At 37.3% G+C, this 19,238-nt stretch overlaps 1 protein-coding gene and 1 non-coding gene across 4 annotated transcripts in view; one reads left to right on the forward strand and one right to left on the reverse strand.

Annotated features, from left to right (window-relative positions):
- Positions 1-19,238, forward strand: part of Exoc6b (exocyst complex component 6B) — a 477,853-nt gene that overhangs the window by 27,636 nt on the left and 430,979 nt on the right. The window lies entirely within an intron of this gene.
- LOC121443662 lies at positions 15,907-16,010 on the reverse strand. The gene has a single exon (XR_005973682.1). It is a non-coding gene; the product is annotated as a small nucleolar RNA U13 (small nucleolar RNA).

Genomic DNA, 19,238 nt, shown 5'->3' on the forward strand with positions numbered 1-19,238 from the left:
GCAGGACATCTAGTCCAGACCCTTCTGGCTTTTGGAGTCTTTATTGAGAAATTAGGTGTAATTCTGATAGGTCTGCCTTTATATGTTACTTAAACTTTTTCTCTTACAGATTTTAGTAATCTTTCTTTGTTGTGTATGTCTAGTGTTTTGAAGTGAGGGGACTTTTTTTTTTTTTCTGGTCCAATCTATTTGGTCTTCTGTATGCTTCTTGTAAGGCATTTCCTTTCTTCCTTTTTTAAAAAACATTTTTATTTTTTGGTTTTTCGAGAGAGGGTTCCTCTGTATAGCTCTGGCTGTCCTGGAGCTTGCTCTGTAGAGCAGGCTGGCCTCAAACTCACAGAGATCCATCTGCCTCTTCCTCCTGAGTGCTGGGATTAAAGGCGTGTACCACTAATGACAGCATCTCCTTCTTTAGGTTACAGAAAATTTCTTCTATGGTTTTTGGAAATATTTTCTGGGCCTTTGAGCTGGGATTCTTCTCCTTTCTCCATTCTTAGTAATTTTTAATTTTAATTTTTTTTATTTTAGTTTTTCAAGATACGGTTTCTCTGTAACTTTGGAGCCTGTCCTGGAACTAGCTCTTTTTTTTTTTTTTTTTTTTTTTGGTTTTTTGAGACAGGGTTTCTCTGTGGTTTTGGAGCCTGTCCTGGAACTAGCTCTTGTAGACCAGGCTGGTCTCTAACTCACAGAGATCCGCCTGCCTCTGTCTCCCGAGTGCTGGGATTAAAGGCGTGCGCCACCACCGCCCGGCTGGAACTAGCTCTTGTAGACCAGGCTGGTCTCTAACTCACAGAGATCCGCCTGCCTCTGTCTCCCGAGTGCTGGGATTAAAGGCGTGCGCCACCACCGCCCGGCTGGAACTAGCTCTTGTAGACCAGGCTAGCCTCAAACTCACAGAGATCCTCCTGCCTCTGCCTCCTGAGTCCTGGGATTAAAGGCGTGCACTTTTTTTTTTTTAACCACCACCCAGTTTATTCTTAGGTATGATCTTTTCATAGTGTCCTAGAGTTTCTGGATGTTTTGTGTCAGGATTTTTTTCTTAGATTTAACATTTTCTTTGACTGATATATTCATTTCCTCTCTTGTATGTTCAATGCCTTGAAATTCTCTCTTTCATCTCTTGTATTCTGTTGGTGAAACAAGCCTCTTTAGTTCCTATTGAAATTCCTAAATTTTTCACTTTGAGTATTCCCTCAGTTTTTGTTTTCTTTATTGCTTTTGCCTTAGGGTTTCTGTTGCTGTGGAGGAACGCTATGACCACGGCAGCTCTTATAAAATAAAATATTTGGGGTGGTTTACATTTTCAGAGGTTTAGTGCATTATTATCATGGTGGGACATGGTGGTATGCAGGTAGACATGGTGATAGAGAAGTAGCTGAGAGTCCCACATCTTGCAGGCAACAAGGAGTGAACTGACGCATTGGGTAGTATCTTGAGCATATATGAGACCTCAAAGCCCACCCCCAAAGTGACATACTTTCTCCGGAAATACCACACTTAACTCCAACTATACTGCCTAATAGTGCCACTTCTTTTGGGGCCATTTTCTTTCAAACCACTACAATATCTATTTTCAGGTCTTGAACAGTTTTATTCATTTTCTTCAACTATCTTTTTTTTTTCTTGGCTTCCTTTAAGGGAATTATTAATTTCCTTTATTTTTTTTTAGTTTTCCTGGGTTTCTTTTTTTATTTTTTTTATTGCTTTATAAATAATACCATCCAAAATTTCCACCTCCTCCCCTCCTCCCATTTCCCTCCCACTCCCCCACTCACCCTGCCCCCTCCAGTCCTAAGAGAGGGCAGGGAATCCTGCCCTGTGTGAAGTCCAAGGCCCTCCCCCCTCCATCCAGGCCTAGGAAGGTGAGCATCCAATTAGACTAGGATCCCACAAAGCCAGAACATGCAGTAGAATCGAATCCCAGTGCCATTATTATTGGCTTCTCAGTCAGCCCCCATTGTCAGCCACATTCAGAGAGTCCGGTTTGATCACATGCTTGTTAAAGATTTTATTTATTTATTATGTATACAATATTCTGTCTGTGTGTATGTCTGCAGGCCAGAAGAGGGCACCAGACCCCATTACAGATGGCTGTGAGCCACTATGTGGATGCTGGGAATTGAACTCAGGACCTCTGGAAGAGCAGTCAGCATTTTTAACCTCAGAGCCATCTCTCCAGTCCCTTTCCTAGGTTTCTTTGAGGGATTTATTCATTCTCTTTAGGAACGTCTACTATCTACGTATAGTTGGTTTTAAGATCTTTTTCTTATGCTTCAGCTATGCTGGAATATTTAGGGCTTGCTGTATTATGATAGCTAGGCTCTAGTGGAGACATTTCATCCTGGCTGTTACTGATTGTATTCTTCTGCTGTCATCTTGGCATCTGGCTTTGGGGTGATTATAGGTGCAAGTGCTGATTTCTGGGTTTGTCTTTGTTGGGTGGGGGTTTTATTCTTTGGTTTCTGTTTCCTCTCTGAATTTTTGAGATGCTGATTTGCTGGCTTGCTAGACTAGTGTGTTCAAAGGGAACGCCTGCTGGTCTTGGATGCTGGGATGCAGCCAGGAGTCAGGGGAGGAAGATGATCTGTGAAATTCACAGGAGATATGGAGAACAGGGAAGGGAGGCTATAGCTATAACAAAAGGTGTTCTTTTGCAGACCTAGTGATGAGCCTGAGTGTCACGGGTGGTATGGAGCAGATGTGGGTTCATGCAGGTCTGTGAAATGAAGACTCAGAGACACTTGATGGCTACAACAGCAACAACTGGAGCAGTGGTTCATAAAGAAATTCAAACTGCTGAATTCATTAGAGACTGGTATAAACATTCAACAGAACTTTGGACTGAATAAAATAAAATTGATAATGAATTAGCTGAGTTAAGGCAGGCTGTTATATTATTAGGAGATGAGTTAGAAATTTTGATGGAGCAGCTAAAATGTAAATGTGATTGTAATGTTTCTTCTTAATGTATTACACCCTTAAGATTTAATGAAAACAAGTATGATTGGGATAAGGTTAAGATGCATTAGATGGGACACTAATTCTTTTCAAATGGTGATGTGGGAAGTCCTTCTGTATATGTGTTGCTTTTACTGGCTAACAAATAAAGCTGTTTTGACCAATGGCTTATTAGACTCTGCTGACTCTATATAGCTCTGTTCAGATTCCTTCCTGGCTTTACTCTGTTAAGCCATTGGCCAAAACAGTTCCTTTATTAACCAATGGTAATAAAACATAATCACAGCATACAGAGGGGAATACCACATCAGTGTTTCTCTTGTTTTAGCAATAAAAAAAAAGACAGAGTATATTTATCATCCTTAATGTTTTTCCTTTCCATGCCTTAAGAGGGTGGAAGGCATGTGCCAATTTCCACAAGTTAGCCTGAATTGAATTGCCAAATTGCAGGAGGGGACCTGACATTCCAGCTCCATGCCTTCAGATAGGTTTATTAACATAAGCACCATTTTCTACAGTTCCATTCCAGCTATATCATTTTCTTCTTAACTCTGAGTGAGAATATTTTCCTTTAAGTGAGCCAAAAGGGCTCCAGTCTATGACAGCTCCTTGGGAGATACTAATTAACACTGAGACTTCTCACTCTTACACTGTTGCCAATGTACTCAAGCAGATTCCTGATTGGTAATCCACATCGCACAGAATGATAGATTTATGGAACTAGTAACATTAATCTCCTGCCCTTTAAAACCAGATGTTTGAAGCATATAAAACTTATTATGATAATTTTGGGTAGTATTAACTATGGCTAGCCATACTTGAGAAGTTATATTTAGGCATTGAGTTCTATTTCCCATGCAAATAGGAATTTCTTGTACTATCCACAGTGTAATTGTCAATCACTCTATTCTTCTCCATTGACTGAGAAAGACTTCTGTTGTCGTATGGACCAGGTAACCATGAAGATTCATTAACCACTACAGGAATATCTATATCTTTTTAACTCATTGCTGTGTTAATTGGAGGATTATGGATAAAGGCCCAATATGTATAGTTTGTCCTTCTCACCTGTCTAATTACCACAAATGCATATATCAAGGAACAGATCTGTAGCATTTAGAGGTTTCTGGGTCATTTGCCTCCCCTTTGTCACAAATTCTTAAGCTGTTCCCAGGTGGGAGGATTCCCTGTCTTCTCCAAAGGCCTTTTGTTTCCCGGAGGCATCTCAGCAGACAAAGCATTGGAGAGATTCTTCTTGCTTATGTTGTATTTTTATCAATTTTGATCAGATCCACAATCTTTTGTCTCCTATGGAAACATAAGCATAACTTAGACCCTACCTTAAAACTTTCCCTGGACTATTTTAATTTTAAAACATTTATAATACATGGAATGACTTGATTTAAGGTTTTTTTCATAATCCAATGTCTTTCAACATCTGTTGTCTCTGTTTCATTAGTATTTAAAAATTTTAAATTTAAAAGTTAGTAAGACATTATGCAGTCTATGTCTGGGGTCCTTTATATTCCCCTTCTGTTTAACAAGCATCTCCCTTAGAGTGTGGCTAGATATTTCCTGATGCATCTTGTATTGGATCACGATAAAGTAGTCCCACAGTAGCTCAGAATTGAGTATAATAAAGGGTTCTTTATTTAATGGTAGACTCACAAATCAATAGTCCTCTGCATGAGTGGGGAACAGAAACCAAATCCAGCTGCCAAGAGAAAGATTGCACATTTCTACATCTGTTTTTATTATACTCCAAGACCATGTCTTGGCAAGGTTTGGCAGTCTTTTTTCTTGTATCCTGCTTGTCCAGTCTGGATATTGTGCATTTTGAGGCTTGGGCAGTTCTTTGCCCTAAGATCAGTTTTGCCAAGAAGAAAACAAGCTCCAAGTGGAGTGTCTTCAGTGCCCAGCACTCTCTTGGGAATAGGTTGGTGCTGCCAGGAGCAGTTGTGTCTCATGGCAACAGAACCCTAAGTTATTTAAATGCCATATTCTACAGTTCTTTGAAGTGGTTGAAGATTACCTATCTATGTGGAATACAATCTCTATGTATCTAAAAGAACCGGATTAGTCTAACTATGACAAACAGGGATGACTTTTGATCTATAATTTTTTTTTAGATTTATTTATTTATTATGTATTAAGTGTTCTGCTTACATGTATCTCTGCAGGCCAGAAGAGGGCACCAAGTCTCATTATAGATGGTTGTGAGCCACCATGTGGTTGCTGGGAATTGAACTCAGGATCTTTGGAAGAGCAGGCAAAGCTCTTAACCACTGAGCCATCTCTCCAGCCCCCTCGATCTATAATTTTTAATACCCATATAACTTAAAGACTGGGGCTTAATAGTAGAATATTAGACAAACCTTAAACAACTGTGCAGTAAATGAGGACAATAACCTCAAAATGTAAATGATATATAAATATCTTGATCAGAGGTAGAAATGTATAATACAATATGATAAATATATCCTAAAACTGTATTAATATACAAAATGTCTTAAGCAGAGGTAGAAACATACATGCACACAATATGACAAAATAACTTTGCATAGGAGTACAAATATTGTAATCAGAAATAGGAGCATATTCAATATAACAAATATAATATGAATTTGTATCAATATACAAGAATCTACACCAGTGTAAATTGTCTATAATAATAGCTCATAAGTATTCACTCCATTACTATTATTACTAGTGTAAGCTCACACTACCTATTATCCCATCCAATTTCCTTTTTTTCCCCAGAAGATATCCAAGAGTCTACATAATTTCCACCCCAACTCCAGTCCTATAACAGTTATAATAACCCCCTAGTTGATGTCTCTAACCCTGAGGACAAACTTTGTTGGGAGAGGGGACGTTGTCTTCTAAAATTACTTCCAGCTGTCATGGGGGCAACGTTCTTTCTGTGGGATTCTGTAAAACTAAAATGATGGATTACTGTCTGGTATAATTGTAAATAGTCTCTGAGTAGCTGATAGGGTTTTTCTGAAGTTGTTATTTGAAGTTCTGGCCAGAACATTGCAAAAAGGTGTACCATTTCAGCTAACCATGTTGGAGTCATCTTGAACAGCAAGTATCCAAAACTGATCTTTTTATTTTTTGTTCTAAAAGATTTATTTATTTATTATATATACTGTATTCTGCACCAGATCTCATGACAGATGGTTGTGAGCCACCATGTGGGTTCTGGGAATTGAACTCAGCACCTTCGGAAGAACAGGCAGTGCTCCTAACTTCTGAGCCATCTCTCCAGCCCCCCAAAACTGATCTTAAAGTAGTGCTGTCAGCTTTATGACGTTATGTCTACCAGGTAGAATCAGTGTTTTGGAGCCCCATCTTTTTCCTGGAAACTTAAAAGATTACTGCAGGAGATTTTATTGTTCATTATGGAAAACTTAAGTATTATTTGTATAGAGATATATTCAATAAAAGGTACGATAGAGACAAAAATACTTATGGGGGAAAGTAAAATCTTTTAGGGGTAGACTCACAGATCAACAGTCCTCTGCATGAGTGGGAACAAGAACCAGATCCAGTCGCCAAGAGAAAGAATGTGCACATTTCTACATCTGTTTTTGTTGTACTCCAAGACCATGTCCAAAATGGTCCAGCATCTCAAAGGCCATTGGCTGAAGACGTTCCCACAGCAGCAACTTTTGCGACTGAATTCCCTGTTTACTTAATTTAAATCCTAAATAGTTAAGAGAAATTCCTCTTTGTGTTTTTTTTTTTTCTGGAGAAATTTGTAATCCCAAACTGTGTAAATTTTTCTGTACCACATTAAACATTTTTTCTAAGGTATCTGTATCAGAAGCAGCCAATAAGGAATCATCCCTATAATGATAAATAATATACTGAGGAAATCATTTACTTACCACTTTCAGTGGTTGATTTATAACATATTGACATAAAGCTGGGTTATTTAACAATTTTTAAGGAAATACTTTTATTGATATCTCTTTACAGGCTAAGCATTATTATAAATAGGCACTGTAAAGGCAAAATTTTCTGTCTTGTTCTTGTAGAGGAATCCCAGGCTGTAAAGAGCCCATAGATTGGATTATCTTATTAATAGCTCTTAAATGAGTGAATATTCTCCATTTTCTAGATTCTTTTATTACAAATACAGGAGAATTTCAAGAGCTTGTCGTTTCCTTGATATGCTTAGCATCTAACTGTTCTTTTATTAGCTTTTCAAGTGCCTACAATTTTTCTTTGGTTAAGAGGCATCGTTTTGCCCACATAAGCTATAACATCCTTTCTTGTTCTTCAGGTTTCATATACATTTAATCCACTTCACATTTTGCTCCACCTGAGATAAGATTTCAGTGTTAAAAGCTGAGTGGAGACCTCTTGCAAAGGCCAATTGGGATTCTAGTCTTTTGAAAAAATTTCAGATACATCAACTTTACTGAAAAGTAAAAGCCTGAAATCTCAATGCCACTACTTGCAATTTCAGCTTTGTCATCACATCATTAATAACAGTTTTCCAAAATACCCCCTTTCCAGTAATTTTAAAACCTTTTATCCTATAATCGGAGCTGTTTTACTTTTAAAATATGGGAACAACAACAGTTGAGCAATTCTATCTCCAGCTTCTGTCTGCATAGTCTTTTATACATAAGCTATCTATAAAAGCATTAAAGACAGTTTCTATAGGATTTTAAGAGGTAGCTTAGGTAGTACTCATGGAACATTTTTATAAAATCTTAAAAAGAAGATTTTTCTTTCTGTTTTTGTGTTTTCGAGACCGGGTTTCTCTGTAGCTTTTGGAGCCTGTCTTGGTTGTAGACCAGGCTGTTCTCAAACTCACAGAGATCTGCCTGCCTCTGCCTCACCAGTGCTGGTATTAAAGGTGCGCACCACCACTGCCTGGCTAAGAGGATCCTTTTTTTTAATAGGTTCCAAGTAACACATTAATGCAGCTTGCCAATTATTAACAGTAACCCTAACACATTTCTGACGGATGTTTTTGTGCTGCTAGTTTTTATTTTATATTGATGTAACACCTAGGTGGACAGACAGATTTAAATACTAATTTAAATATTAATGTAATTGCTATTAATCGTAGTTTCTGGTATACTAATTACAATATAGACTCTCTCAAAGGGAAACATTTTAAACACCTTTTTTGTTCTTAGTAAATGCATATCAATAGAAACATTTGGTTGGAAATTGCTTAGACCATGCAGTGTTTCCAATATTCTTGAATTTTTGAGAATAAAATTCTGTTACTTTTCTGGGCCAATTGATTATTTAATTATTAAATAACCACATTTCTCTACCTTTTTAAAAGCTTATTTTTTCCATTTTCATGCAGTTTAAACACTAAAAATGCTACTCATCATTAAACATTTAAAAGTGTTACTTCATATTAGTTGAATAGCTGTTACTCTGTTCATTGAAGAACTAGAATGAGATGGTAATATTTCACAGCTTTTAGAGTGTCCTAAATAAGAATTTTTGGAGAGGCAATATATTTCTGTCTTTGTTTCTTAGGTGATGATTGGAACTATGTCAGATCATCAATGTTTCTAGTTTAGGGTTAGTCTGTGTATAGTATCAGCTTCCATGTAGATATAATGTGGCCTCCACCAGGTGAATGATGAACATATTCTCTGGGACAAAGGTAGGTTTCTAATATATTGCAGTCATAGATTTCATGATCCTTTATAGTTTGTTAGTTCCTATATTGGACTAATCACACAGCTTTGGTGACTGTAGCTTTTTCAGAGAGAAGTCTCTTACCATACTAAGCTTCATGAAAAAATTTAATATTATTGAAGTAGTATTTCTTAAACTTTTATTTTAATTTTATTGTTTGAATTTTGTTAGCATTCATTCTGTTCAGTTTTATTTGGGTTATTTTAAGACCTTTCTTGACCTAAATTTATGTAGGTAATTTCCTCCAAGGTGTTGATTCTTATCTTTCACAGTATTAAGAATAAAATCAATTTTGTATCATTTCTGTAGTTGACCATGTATTTGGTTTCTTGGTTTAGGTATTAAGAAAATTCATTAAGTAGAATGATGTCTTTGTGTGGGATTGATCACAAAACTAGTATCATGGTCACTAACTTATCTGATCTTGGAACAAAAAGGGCCATCTAGGAAGACTGTCTGTGTACTAGAGCAGTTTGTTGGGAATGTCTGGATGCTGACATTTGCAAATGATTTCTTGGTGGAGCATCTGTGATCCCAAAGTTATGAATTGTCTTAAAATTTCTTTTCAAGGCAAGAACCATATGAGAGGGAGGGTAAATAAAATATTTTGTTTATAATTTGCTGTAAAGATGATTTATTGCAGTTTAATATTAAACAGCTCTGTAGGCCCAAAATTTATCTCACTTGGTTCTAACTGGTGTTTCTCTCTGACACATGGTGTGAATCAACTGTCCTTCCAACTTGAAAGAGCAGAGAGTTCACTGACGCAATCCTTTGTTCTAGGGAATTGTTTCCATTGTGCCTTCAAAAGGGAGGGACGTGAAAAGCCTTGGCTCAGGACAAGTTCTTTCCAAGTTAGACACAGTTGGGGGCTGAATGCTGGCCTGGGGAAGTGAGGTCTATTTCCTCAACTTTCTTAAAGGTTGAACATTTTGAACCTTTTTACATCTCTCTTTTAACGAACTGCACACCAGAAACTTTCCACTCACGTGCTTCTGCTTTCCAGGGTTCTTCCTTAGCTTCTAGAAGTTGCTTGAGTTTCTTTCCTTTTCATAGTGAATCTGCTTTGAGAAGGTTGAATGACAAGAGTCACTGCCTGAAAGGTCTCACATATGATAAATAGCTAGTAAATTATAGGTTCATGATAACAGTTGAATGCATGTAACAACATATAAAGACATTAAAAGGTTTCTTCTCCTTATATAGCATGATGTGACAGTGAATAAGCATGGTAAGGTGTTGGTTTTAGTAGAAGCCCAGTACCCAGGAGAGGGAAGGATATTCCTAGTCTGACTGTGCTTTAGCTTTAGAGTTTGCTGGTATTCACAGGGTGCATTGTGTACCTGCCATGTTGTTAGTGCTTCATTTGTATTGAATTGTTAGCTATTTTTAATCCGCATTTCCCTGAGCTGGAATTTGAAGTACAGAAAAGCTCAGTCACTTGCCCATGTCACCAGCTAATATGTAGCAGAAAGAAGACTTGAATCTAAGATGTTGGACTTTATAGCCTGTGCTATTTATTGTTGATCCTCATGGACCATTTTGTTATACTTTAAGAAAAAACCCTACTGAAACTTGTCCCAAGAATGAAGACTTGCATTGAATTGTACTTATATATAGGCTATTTGAATAATTGGAGGTGGTTTACCATAGACTATGGAAGAGAAGGACTAGGACCCCTAGTCTTTGTAGTTTTTTTGAGGGCAAAAATAAGACAATGATGACAATTGTAAGAAAGAGAATTTTAGTTTTAAGAACTTTGCAGTTGCTGTTGAGAAAGAATTGGTTGCAGTGTAGTGAATGAATTGAATGTATAAGCAGAAACTGGACTAGTAGTCGGTGGAGAGATCTGGAAAAACTTGTCATACTGTGAAATTGGACTCTATCACTTCTGAGATTTATTCTTTTCTTATACATTGCTGTGTTAAACAGAAGTCATTAAAAGTAATTATTCTTTGTGTTGTCCTTAAAGGGGGAAAAAAAGAGGCATATTTGATATCTTATGAAAATGTGTGTGTTGGTTTAACTTTGGTCTAAGCCATGAAAGTTTGTTTGTTTGTTTATTTATTTATTTATTTATTGGTTTTTCAAGACAGGGTTTCTCTGTGGCTTTGGAGCCTGTCCTGGAACTAGCTCTTTTAGACCAGGCCTGGCCTCAAATTCACCTAGAGATCCACTTGCCTCTGCCTCCTGAGTGCTGGGATTAAAGGCGTGCGCCACCACCGCCCAGCAAAAGTTTATTTTTTAAAAACTTTGAATTCCCCTCTCCCTCCACGTGTACTCATGTGTTTTCTTTTTGAGATAGACACACTTACTGTGTAGCCTTTACTAGCTTTGACTTTGTAAGTCTTTTGCTTCTGTCTCTTGGGTTCTGTGATTACAGGCTTGGGCCACCATAGCCCATGAAAATTTTTAAAATACTTTTATGCTGCTTATAGGGAGTTTTTTTTTAAATATAATGTGAATGAACTAGGAAGCAAGAGAAAGGCCTACTTTTTGAGTTTACAACTTAGTTTTCTTAGAAACAGGCAAGAGATTCCATCATAGCAACCACTGGAGCTCTTTCCTCACTCCCTTTTGAGGGATAGTAAAAACACATGAATTCAGTTAATTTTGAGATTATGATCAACAATAAGAGGAGAGTAAATGAAAAAGAAACTTTATTTTTATTTTGTATTTCTTAATTTATTTCTTAAGACAGAGTCTCATGTATTCCAGGCTGGCCTTAAACTTAGTCAGTATCTAAGGTTTACCTGTTCTGGATATCTTCACCTCTCAAGTGCTGGGTTATGGGACCTTGTCACCAGCCTAGCTTCTTTTGTGCTGGGCAACCCAAAACTTCATGTACACTACATAAGCACTTTTTAACTTACAGCTAAAAGTGTTACAGTTGAGCTGTATCTATCATCTCCCATCCCTGACATCAGTTTTGTAACCCTGTAACTGTGACAATCCTCTTGGGATCTAGGCTTACAGGTGTGTGCCACTACCCCAGGCTGCCATTCCATATTTCTTATTTTTATTTTATTTTGGTAATTGTTTAAAATTAGGCCTCACATTAAACCCAAAGTGTTTATTCTTGTTTCTGTTCATTTAAATTAACATCTTACCTACATTTACTGTGAATCTAGTACTGTTCTAGACTCTTCAGATGGATCTTATTTGTTCCATTATAAAAATAACACTTGGATATTTAAATAAAATAATAGAAACACAGAAAGCCTAAATAAGACTTACAGTCAGGCATGGTGATGTACACCTTTAATTCCAGTACTCTGTTGGCAGAGACAGATGCTAGCCTGATCTACATAGTAAGTTCCAGGCCAGCCAGGGCTAAAAAAGCAGCAACAAAAAGCAAGAGTCACATTTATCTATATATTATTTTTATGTTTTTCTTAATGTCCTTTCTGTTACCCTAGTAATGGAAATGTAGATATTTGGATATATTTACCTTGGTTGTTGAGTGTGTGTATGGTTTAAATATCTTGTTTTCCATATTGCTTTCTTCTTTTCTACTCTTTTAAAAATATCTTCTTTCCCCTCACCTTTTATTTTTCATTGCTATTCTTGATAAAATTGTGGTATTTGTAGTAGTAATAAAGGAAACTATCTGTGTGTAGTAGTAGTCGTCTTGGAAAGATGCTTCATTTGTAAACTGATGATAATAACTACTCCTGGAGGGTTATTGTCTTAGTCAGTGTTCAGTGCTGTAAAGAGACACCATGGCCATAGCAACGGTTATAAACAAAAGCATTTTATTTGGTCTTTCTTACAGTTTTGGGATTTAGTCCATTATCATCATGGCAGGAAGCATGATGACATGCAGGTAGACATGGTGTTGGAGAAGAAGAGAGTTCTACATCAGGATCTACCAAGATCTACAGGTAGAGGAAGAGAGACTCTGGACTTGATGTGGGCTTTTGAAATCTCAAAGTCTACCCCAGGGACACACTTCCTCCTACAAGATCACATCTCTTAATTCTTTTCAAATAGTGCCACTCCCTGATGACTAAGCATCCAGATATATGTGCCTGTTCTTATTTTAACCACCGCATTTGAGGCATAGCTGAGTTACTATATGTAAGATGTTAAGTTGTTCAGTTGACATCTTGACACAGATTTAAAAGATCCTTCATTTTATTATGGTTTAGAAATGACGAGTTTTGTATATCCTTTTCAGTTTGAGTGGCATGGGAGAAGTAAGATTGCCTAGATTTAATTTCCGGATGGTCATATGGTTAGTTTTTCTGTTCTTCTTGCATGGCTAGCAATGTAACACTTGTCACCTTATATTCTTTCAGCTGTTACACACTTACTTTGAACAAGGACACACACACATACACACACCACACACACACACACACTACACACACACACACACCACACACACACTACACACACACATCACACACACACACACACACACACACACACTACACATACACACACACCCACCCACCTATGCAAACCTGGCTTTCAATACCACTTTCAGGTGTGAGTTGATCTAGCTTTCCCTTATAACATATGAGGTAAGAGTTTCGTGTACTCTTACAATGATGGAAGAGCTTAATAGAGCCTTCAATCCAGGCCATACTAAAGTAATAAAAATTGGTAGGTGACAGAATCTTGAGAGTTGTCCCTGTCCCTTTTGTATGTCTGTGTTATGTGGGGCTGGTTAGGTATACTGGTCCTTATCATTATGATAGAGATCTTGACTATTTCCACAGTTTTCCAGATACAAATCTTTAGTAAACAATACCCTGTCTTTCCCCTTAAAAAACACAGCTAAACTTTGCCCAGGATTTTTTTCCCCTCCCCTGTGAGAGTTAACATGGTATTTTGGAGCATATTACCATGCTGTTTGGAAGCTGTCTGACTGTTTCCATTGTTGCAGCCTGATTGTCCATGGTTTAATCATCAGTAGTTGTGAAGGAAGGTTAAGAAAAAAAAGGGGGGGGGGCTGCAGACTGCACAGTACCATAAAAAATTTCTACCTGGAAGCAATTTTTCCTAAAAGCCCTTAGGGACTACTGTCACCCTCCGCCTGGATTGGCAGCAAGGACTAGAAGAAACACTAGCTACCCTTAGAGCCAGGCTTTGTTGCTCCCAGCTTCAGAAGGGCTAGAGGAGAGGTAGGGAGATAACAGATTATTCCCAGACATTCTTCTATAATAAATTCCCTTGAGCCTTCTTTCCTCTTTTCCTCTGGTTCTTTCTGTATTGGCAATTTAACTAAAGTACAGATTATTTGCAGTAATAGAACTTGAATTTACTTTTTTAGTGAGTCTGTTTATTATCAACTCTAGTGCTTGTCCTTGTGGAAAGTTGAAAACTGTTTGGGTCCTGCCATAGGCCCTTTATAATGCCTTCTCTGTCAAATGTAGGCATTGTTTCAGGTGTGAACTCCCAAGGAACTTCAAGGTCCTGTGGGAGAGATAGACATGTAAATAAATCATGTGCTATCCACATGATTTGAATACCATATCGGCATTCAAAGATAGAAGCAAATAAACAGTTTCAAACAAAGAATATTAACCTTCCACCAGTGAATGTCCTTAATGGTGCCCATTCATTCTTAGGCCTGTTTGCAGCAGTGTTACCAGAGGATAGAAAGAGGTGTGTGTTTAAGAGCTTTAGGGTAATGGTAGGGTAGGTACTCTGCCCCAAACCAAACTTTGTTTCTTTCCTAAGGTCAAGGTCAGTATAGATTTGTATTGTCAGTATTAGGGTTAAGTGTAAACTGTGATACCAAGGCTGTGAAGAAACAACTCACCTATACCACTCCGAAGCAAGAGTAACCAACTTTTCAGCAGATTTTAAACTATATTCCTTCAAAAATGGACTATTATTGCTTTCTATAATTTTAATTTTTTAGTACATTTATTTATATATGTCTTTATGTGTGTAGCATGGTGGAGGTCAGAGGGAGACTTGCCCTATTCAATTCTTTCCTTCTATTATATGGGTTTGAGGAATGGAATTCAGATTGTAAGCAGCAAGTACCTTTTACCAGCTGCGTCATCTTGCTGGCCTGACTATTTGCTTTTGATAGTAATTTTGTAATTCCCTTAGTTTTGGAATTAAATGTTTAATATTTCTTTTTGGTTTGGTTTAAATGTTTAGCATTTCTTTATAAATATCACTGTTTTTAATTTGTACTCATTAGTTTAAGCCTGGGCAAATCTTGATCCATAGTTTGTGTTTTTTTTTTTTAATTCTTTTTAAGCTTTTTTTCTGTCTATGTTCTAAGATTTCCTTTTCTTTCTTTTGTTTTTTTTAATACTTAAATTTTACTTTAAAAAACTATTACTTCTTAGAAATCTTAGAAGTATGGGTTAAGGTATATTTCTCTAGAGAAGATTTATGTTCATTCAGTCAGTTATCTGGGACACTGGGAAAGAGTTTGCTTCTAAAATAAATAACAATTATTATTCTATAGATGATATTTCACTATGTTTCCTGGGCTGTACTTGAACTGAGCTCAAGTGATTGATTCTGCTTCTGACTTTCTTAATCCTGGCATGAAAAAATGTATCTCCATACCTGGCCTTAAAAGAAAGAATTTGACATTTTTCCAGATTCCATAGATAGTAATAGTATGATATGGAATTGTTCTTTGGTTTAAGATGATTGGAGGTTTTTCCCCCCTCTCCTGCAACCGGAAGAGGTAGGTTTCCTCACAGGCTCCTTTTACCCTATACCGAGATATCTTGGCTTTTTGGTCCCCTTATTTGAGGACTAGAGGCTGTCTCTCCTGTATTTAACAAAAATATGAGGATGTAGTTGGTTAGCAGAACCTTGGTTTCTCTTCCTTTTCACTCCAGCAACTGCAGATGTTCTTTATTTTCTTTACTGAGAAGTCATACACTAATGGTCTAGAACCTTAATGTAGGTTAAGACTCATGAGTAGAAGCACTTTTCATTGTGTATCTAATGCTTGCTTTGCTCATGGGGAGCATCATCTTATTTTGCTGCTTTATTCTCTATTATGTTTTTTGGATGGAAACAACTCTGCTATCTTTCATTCATTCCACAGGGTCTTCAATGCTATGGACATAATTATGGAGTTTTAAATTGCTCTGTTTGGTTATACTCACTGTGGACACCAGGCTGACCTTGAATTTGTAGTTATGCCTTTGAATGTTGAGATTCTACCACCCTGTTTTTTTTTTTTTGTAGTTAATTAATTTTTATTTCCTTAAAGACAGAATCTCACTATATTCCAGGTTGGCTTACTATGTATATAGCTCAGGATTCTTTTTCTTATGTCAGAAGAGTGATGTATCCAACTTCATAACAAGGTTTGAGGGAGGTGCATGTCACATAATAATGTGAATACTTAATCATCATGCTTATGAATCAAAAAAGATCCTGCCTCAAGTACTCTTATTTCTTATTTTATAATTAGTAACATTTATGAATCAGTTAAAAAAAGCAATGAAATGAATCTTTTTCTTTTTATACAAATTTGTACAAAGGATAAAAAGCCACTGACAAACTTTGAACCTTTATATCTTCAGCTACTACTGGTGATGATATGTCCCAACAGGGTTTTGCCACGATATTCGTTATGACAGTCTCTGTATCCTTAATTTGGACTGTCCTTGCTTTCATTAGTTTATTTCCTCTTTGATTTCTGTTGTTGATTTGTCTGATATTTTGTGACAGATTTTCTTCTGAGACTTTCTAGTTGTATTTAACACAAGTCACATTCTTTAATAGGTTCTTTAGCTAGGTGCCATCTGAGGCTGCTCCATCCTATTTTTAGACTATCCTTTTGAAAGGGCCTATCCTTTCAAAAGAAGTGCTTCCCTTCTTTCTTGAGGCAGAATTCCCTCACAGCATCCTCTTGGTTGTCTGGGCTGTCTTGGTGAAGCCAGTCAGATACATTGGGATCTGCAAAGATAGAAAAAGGGTTGGAATATGTGGTTCTCATGAGGTGTCACAAACATACTTGGATATTTTATTAGTTTTTTTTTTTTGTATTGCTTTCATCAAATACCTGACAAGAAGTAACTTCAGGAAGGAAAGATTTATTTTGGTTTATAGTTGAAGAGGTTACGGTCTATCATGTTGGGGAAGGCAGGGTGGCAAGAGTAGAAGGCATTTGGTTGCATTGCATCACAGTCAGAATATACAGTAATGAAATGTTAACCACTCAAGTTGGTGGTGTAAACCTGGGAGAGTGGAGCCTAAAAAACGAGGCAGACTAAAGTCTCATGCAATAACCAACTTTATTCAGAGCATCAGACATTCTGAGGATATTCTTGAGGGTTCAACAAGGTCGTATGAGCAAAGGTCACATGACTTTAGACTGTACATTGTTAGGAAGGCAAGTCAAGCTTGGAAACATTATTTTGAATAATAATGTGTAAGATGATGTCTAATTTATAATAAAACCCACTCCTATTGTTACACCTGAGAGGAGCATGAAAGTACATTCCAAGAACAACCCATTGTTGCGGAGAAAAGAAATTACAAGACTTGTCTTGTTTACTTGGAGTTTTCTCACAAAGTCTCAGGAATCTCCTTACAAGGCTTCATTCGTGTTGCAACAGTGAGATGCTGGTGTTCAACTTTCTTCTTCCTTTTTTATTGTGTCTTAGTCTCTAGATGAGTGTTTCTCAACCTGTGGGTAACAACCCCTTTGGGAGGGATCACCTAAGACCATCAGAAAACACAGATATTTACATTATGATTCATAACAGTAGCAAAATTAGAGTATGAAGTAGCAACAGAAATAATTTTATGGTTGGGAGTTGTGGCTGTTTGAAAGAAAATGGCCCCCAAAGGGAGTGCCACTAATAGGAGATGTTACCTTGTTGGAGGAAGTGCGTTTTGAGGTCTCCTATGCTCAAGCTACACCCACTGAAACAGACTATTTTCTGTTGCCTTCAAGTCAAGATGTAGGGCTCTCAGCTACTTCTCTAGTAACATGTCTGCTGCATGCTGCCATGTTGCACCATGATGATAATTGACTAAATCTCTGAAAATGTAAGCCACCCCATTAAATGTTTTTCCTTTGTAAGCTTTGCTGTGGTCATGGTGTCTCTTCACAGCAATAGAAACCCTAACTAAGACAGGGGTCACCACAACATGAGGAACTATATTAAAGGGTCAAAGCATTAGGAAGGTTCAGAATCACTGCTCTAGCCCTTGTAAGGTGAGTCTTTCCATATTGGTTAATCTAATCTAGAAACTGCATCATGCACATTACTAGGTGATCCTAGACAAGCTGACGGATCAACAGTATTAACTGTCACAGGTTTTGTGCTCAGGTTAGATTTCATTAATTACAATATGCTTCTCCAGGTTCTGAGGATGATAAACAATGGTTTATTTTCTCTTGTACCCAGATCATCCAAATTGTAATACTGAAGTAGGAATATAATCAATAGCCATACTGAAGTAAGGAGCAGGGATATAAACTCCATTTGACCTTTTGTAGCCCTCTTTCAACATCGTGCTCAAATCTGTTTTTCCACTTTATTTTTAACTTTTGGAATAAACAAAATTACTAATGATGCTTTTATGGAGTTTAATGAGAAGAAAATGTTTGAGGGATAAAACCATGGCAAGTTAAAAAAGATATACGAAAAAGAAAGAACCAGAATGAACTCTGGGATTTTTTTTTCTGGATAATCAAAACCAAAACTCCAAACTAAAATGCTTGCTTAATCCTTTGTGTTTTAAGTTTTCTTTAGTCTCAAGACATCTCAGCAGATATGTTTTGTCTCCTGCATTACTCTTGCACGCATCTCTGAAACATGGGCAAATCTACTTGCATTGTCTTCCCTCTTTACACATTTTTCACATGCATAGTAGAATCTTTCCACTTCCAGGTCCTATAATCTGGAGATAAAATGGGTAAGACAGTCTTTGCCCAAGGGGAAACTAACGTTCTCGAATGAGGAGACTGATGGTTGAATAGGCCATCACAGTATAGTTTGTGAGGCAGTACTTACAAACAGGGTGGGCATGGAAGGGATTAGAGATGGTTCCTCAGAAGAAGTTAGGTGCGAGCTGTGGTTGTAAGAGTGGATGAGATTTACTTTGAAACGAAGGAAAGGAAGAAGAATAGTTGAGGCTGGAGACCGGAGTCCTTCTAAAGCAGTGGATAGTAATTGTCTGTCCTTTTGATTTGCCTGCTACCTTTGAAAACTGCACAACATTCTGTCATTTAGGATACTTTGCTATGTAAATAGCAGAATATAGAAGGAAAATGGCTTAAATAATTGGTTATTGACTGAGTTGTAAAGTATCTGGAGACAGCTGTTCAGGATTTCTCCACAGTCCAGGACCCATATATTTCCCATTTCTCCTCAATAAGCCCAGATTATTGGCACAATATTCTCTTTCCTTGGGTAATTGCTTCACCTGCCTCTGAGTGTCTTATTTTTACAGGAAAGTCTTAAGGTAAGAAAAGCAATCTCTTCTTCTGTATTCTCCAGGGGCATATAACACTCCCGCCCCCAACTTTGCTTGACCTTTCACTAACAGATTTCCCTTCTCATTGGTGAAAGTTGTTTCACACACCCTCATGTTAACCGATCACTGACAAGGTAACTTAGTGTTTACCTTTGTGGTAGAATAGAAAG

This window comes from Microtus oregoni, unplaced genomic scaffold, assembly GCF_018167655.1.
Source record: "Microtus oregoni isolate MIOR12 unplaced genomic scaffold, Mior012 000002F_ref0000024, whole genome shotgun sequence".
NCBI classification, from domain to species: Eukaryota; Metazoa; Chordata; class Mammalia; order Rodentia; family Cricetidae; genus Microtus; species Microtus oregoni.